Source organism: Lipotes vexillifer, unplaced genomic scaffold (genome assembly GCF_000442215.2).
Source record: "Lipotes vexillifer unplaced genomic scaffold, Lipotes_vexillifer_v1.1 scaffold913, whole genome shotgun sequence".
Taxonomy (NCBI): Eukaryota; Metazoa; Chordata; class Mammalia; order Artiodactyla; family Lipotidae; genus Lipotes; species Lipotes vexillifer.
Window position 1 is genome coordinate 323,069 of NW_006798474.1, and position 5,336 is coordinate 328,404.

General features: G+C 40.7%; 1 protein-coding gene across 2 annotated transcripts in view; it reads left to right on the forward strand.

Moving 5' to 3' along the window:
• Positions 1 to 5,336, forward strand: part of LPL (lipoprotein lipase) — a 30,774-nt gene that overhangs the window by 956 nt on the left and 24,482 nt on the right. The gene's annotated exons all lie outside the window — the stretch shown is intronic.

Consider the following 5,336-nt stretch of genomic DNA (forward strand, 5'->3'; position numbering starts at 1 on the left):
GGGGGGTGGAGTGTGAGGGGCGGGACCAGGGGGGCGGGAGGAAGGGCTCAGATGGCGGTGACCCGCAACAACCTTTTCGCTCGGCGGGGCCCTGGAATTAAAGGCAAGGGAGCCAAGGTGACCCTGGCTTGGCCTTGGCCGCGGCTCAGTCCCCGTCATTGAGAGCGTGGTTAGAAAGTGGCCCCTTCTCATGGAGAAGCTGGCCCGTGGACGCGGGTAGGGTGGGGGTGTTGGCCGCCACTTAGGAGTACAGGACATTCTTGCTCTGCACGTGGAGGTGAGAGGAGAGGACGCGGGACGCGGAGTCCTGGGGACGCAGTGTCCTGCAAGAGTTGGGGCGCCGGGGAAGCTGTTTAACTTTGACTCTTGTACGCTCGGCTTTTCTTAGCGGCCAGCAAACTAGCGAAGGGTTGACCCTCCTGAAAAACGTGGCAGAGCGTCTGTGGCCGCTGACTTGGGGGTTGCCAGGTTTGCACTTGGCTACCCTTACTGTCCTGCGAGCTGAGCTCGGCTCTGGGCGCCCTGACCCACGGTGCGGTCGCGAGCACTTGGGGTTTCTTGGGCGCCGCCGGGAGGCCACTGGCTGAACCCCAGTTACCTCTCACCAGGGTTGAGGCTTCGAGGCCGGATGTACATTTCTTTAGTGCAGGGAAGATGAGTGCCCAGCCCGAGACCTGCCACAGTAGAGGCAGCCTGTGTAGCTTGAACCTTGGTTCAATTAACACACAGCAACTGAAAAGGCAACTGAAGCAAGTCATGCAAGGAGGCAACATTTTCTTTTCTCTTTCTTGGTGGACTTGCAGTTAGGGCGGTGTCCTTTGGTTGTGCTTTCAGGCGGCGCAGCCGGCAGTAGTTCAAGTTATAGTCGAGTTTGTCTCTGACTTTGGTTGCTGCTAAACGCTTGTTTTATTTCAGCACTAAGTTGTGAAATAACATTTTTGATAGATTAAAAAAAGAAAGTAGATTCCATCAAAGCTGATAAGAAAAGTATCTTTAAGGTCAGATCAGTTTAGGAACAGTGGAGGTTCAATTAGACAGTCTTAAACATCTTATGAAGTAACACGTGCCGCTGGATAGTGTTTTACACGGTCCAAGAAAATGGTTGGAACACACTCCAAATTCTTATTTCAGAAAGTACACTACGGAGTAATGTTACTTAGACTAAAAAACACACACAAATAAGTGTCATCCACAGAATGAGTTTTTTCTAGACTCCCTGAGAGATTCAGGACGCTAAATTCCTGGGCTAGTCAGTGGTCACCTCTCTGGGTTTTGCTTTCTCAATTCTAAAATGAGGAGTTTGGACCAGACTTAAAATTCTCTTAGACCCCTCCAGATGTACAGAACAAACTTATGGATACCAAGGGGGGAAGGGGGGATGGGATGAATTGGGAGATTGGGATTGACATATATACACTACTATGTATAAAATAGATAACCGATGAGAACCTACTGTATAGCACAAGGAAGTCTGCTCAATGCTCTGTGGTGACCTAGATGGAAGAGAAATCTAAAAAAGGGGGTGTATGTATACATATAACTGATTGACTTTGCTGTACAGCAGAAACTAGCACAACAGTGTAAAGCAATTATACTCAAATAAAAAATTCTAAAAAGAGTTCTCTTAGACCCCTCTAATTCTTTACTCTTTGATGTAAATGGATACAAGTGATTAATGAATTAAATTGGATTTTAATCAACACATGCTTTTCATGGCTGTAAATGCTTTGTAAGTGAGGAATCATTTTGAAGTGGACTTGAAATTAATCCTTCTCATCCTTCCCTCCCACTTCCCCCCCTTCCCCTTTATATTGTGCCTCTCCCAACACAGCAAATTTCTGCCCCCTTTATCCTCCAAATGAATTTATGTAGGAATGTAAGAAATTCAGAGTAGAAAGGTACAAGTGTGAGGGAATGGCAAGCAGCACCCCCTCTGGGCTCTGACTTTACTTATTCATTCTCGATTTCTAGGAAAAATATGAGGATACAGGCACTGCCCTCAGCTCTTTGCTCTTGGAGGCACCACAGTCTCTGCGTGGCTCCATTAGGAAATTTGAAGAGCTCAGTAGCTGTAGTTCTATTTGACTCTGGCCACAGTGAATTTCTAGGCTAACATCTGAATTAAACATGTTGGGTGATGACAGCAAAGTAGCAGGTATCACCTGCAATGGGAGCAGAGCACAAGAGAGTGATTGATTAATAGCTGTATGGAAAGGTGGGAGTCAGGCACTGGGGAAGACTGACAATGGGAAATTTTCACTTTCTTTCAGGCAGTGTATTTTTAGCTCAGCCCTCCTTTTTTGCTTTATTCTGGGAAGAGGAATTGGGCTGCACATTTTACGGCCACTATTTTAGCAAACACTTTTTTTTCTATAAAAATGAAAAGTAAATCAGCTTGTTAGGTAAGTCAGGCACATTGTTGACATTGGAATATCTGAAAACCTCAATTAATTCAGTCAGATAACAGCACTGATTACCCCCCCCACCCCCATTGGTTTCTTTTTTTCACTTGTTTTTTGGCATTCTACAGAAGCTGTCAATAACTGTGACCATCAGCCTCAGAGAGGAGGTGAATTACTGATGAAGTTCTTTAGGATTGCGTGTTTGTGTGTGAGAGAGAGAGAGGAAAGAAAAAGAGAGAAAGGAAGTAGAAACTTCTAAGAGAATTGCATTATAATTGAGCTCTTGTATCTCATGCCTTCATATAAATGTTAATTTTATTTATCTGATAACTGTGAACTGCCTTTAGAGTCTCTTTTCTGGGATGCTCAGTGTTCCTCCTATAATGTACCCTCTATAAATGTACCTTTAAAGTGCTTCAACTTCTCAGCCTAATTTCATTCCTGTGAGTTATTATCCATATTAAGATAACTCCTTGTCTTTGTTTATACACATAGATTTTTAGCTATCTATTTAGGAATTTAGGGATAAAGATAATATCAAGAAATGCATTAACTTGTAACTTTCCTGGTGCCCCAAAATCTCTCCCCTTAGTGTTTGATAAGAACAGGTCTGATGGTGTGATGTTACTGATATGATAAGCCAAATTCAGAATAGGGGCCCTTATAAACGATTAAACCTATGCACCTCTCCCCTGACACACACTATTCTAAGGTGGCTTTAATTTCTAAGGGGATCTGGTGAAAGGTCCTTCTCCCCTTAAAGGGCTAAGGGCAGAGTCACTAATATCATTTCCATGTATGAAAAACAATAATTTTTTTAGCAACAGTTGAGCCAAATCAGTTCATCTGCCAGCCGGGAGCAATCCCAGTGTATATATTAGGTCAACTAAACATACTCATAATGACCCATAATGAATTGATGACCCATAAATCAGGGTCCATCCTTCTCCCTAACTCTCCCTGGCCTAAGTCAGTTGTGTGAGGGCTGGTGGATGTTTGGAAAGCACATTCATCTTTAGAATGCCAAGACATCCTTGAGGGGTTGGAAACACCAGTAGTGTGGAAATACCTGTCAGAACGCCAAAGAGAGGGAAAGACTGACAAAACACCAGTAACGTTTATGATTTCATATAAAGAACAAACATAGAATTGAAAACATCACGTGGCATATAGAGTGGTATTATTTTCTTGTCAAAGGCTTCATTATGTTTTCTGTAACTTAAAATGAAAAAAAAAAATTCCATGAAAAGTGAAACAAAAGTTTCCAAATACAAATTTGCTTGAGAATGTATGAATTTCCTATCATTTTTCTTTACAAGTGATGTACCCAACAAAAAAGTTTGGTTGTGGGAAACTGGAATCCTGCCTTAATAATTTCAAAGAATATTCTTAGTCATTTCAAAACCACCAGCAACACCAGAGCCACTGTGTTGCACAATTCTAGGAAAAAATAGAATAAAAGTGACTGGTATCCTCTGGAGTTATGCAAGGCAATAATCTTAAATATCAGTTTGGCAAATAGGTAGTGGGCAAGATCTGTGTGCCAGATTGTTCAGAGTATTTCTGCTTTAAAAAGCTTGCTGATCGAACATGTTAAAATAAGACTGTTATGAGAGGAAACATGAGTTATTTGATATAGAGCAAATATAGAGAGGGTAAAGTTAATTTAGTTTTTAATTTTCTAAAGCACTTTCTAACAGTAAAAGAACTTCTTGGGCAGAATCTGAAAGTGGAATCAGATTAAAAATCTATAATTTTTTTCAACCATCAGATAAATTATTAGGCCACCAGAGTGCTTTCTGGTTAGGAAGGAAAAGGAAGACCCACATCTTCAAATGAGTTGAGAGGCAGAGAATATTCTTGATTGATGAATGGATTTCAAGTGAAATTTTACTATATGGAAATGAAAAAAAAGCTTTAAATATCAATAGTCTATCACAGTCTTTTATTTGAATAAATCTTCTTAGAATATTTAGGTGCTAGAGGTGTGTGTGTGTGTGTGTGTGTGAGAGAGAGAGAGAGAGAGAGAGAGAGATCAACTTGTATATAATGAATCACTTGCAAGCAACCACACTATAGTTTAAGGAATTTGGGGAAATAATTAAAAAGGAGAATGCTGGTCAGTCCTCAGAAAGTTAAACTTGTATAATGAATCACTTGCAAGCAACCACACTATAGTTTAAGGAATTTGGGGAAATAATTAAAAAGGAGAATGCTGGTCAGTCCTCAGAAAGTTATATGATAAGTTTGATTCAAATGCCTGTACTTTCACTGTACTATATCATTCTTATTTTAATTTTTGGTCTGACTTTTGCAATGTTATTTGAAATTATGGATTTTAAACTTTTGTGAAAAGGAAGAAGGTTTAGATTAAGAAATTAGAAGTATTTCTAAGCAACCTTAGTTATTTATCTTTTGAAACTTTTAAATAGCCAAATCTAAAATGTATAAGTTACTACCTTTTTGTAGTGAATGGTTAGGTTTTTTGACTTCTTTTTTACTTGACCAGAAATTAGAAAACTTCTTAATATAACTTCCCTTTGGTGTGCTTGCTTTATAAAAGAGTTTGATTTTATTTGCAATACAATTTACTTAAAGTGTTCACTGTGTTATTATATGTACTACCTGCAAATACCCTGTAAAGATTTATCAACATTCAGAAGTATTGTCCAGAGAGTCAAAAAATAGGCCAAAGTTCTCTTTCTCTCCTGACTCACTTTGGGATTAACCATGAAGAACCAAAGTGGATTCTTTCCAAAACCACCTTTGCTACAGTACTTTAGGCAAGGACTTTGTGTGGAAGTCTGTAAAGACAAAATTGAGAAAAGAAATACTGGGGGGGGGGGCTTCCCTGGGGGCGCAGGGGTTGAGAATCTGCCCGCTAAGGCAGGGGACACGGGTTCGAGCCCTGGTCTGGGAGGAACCCACATCCCG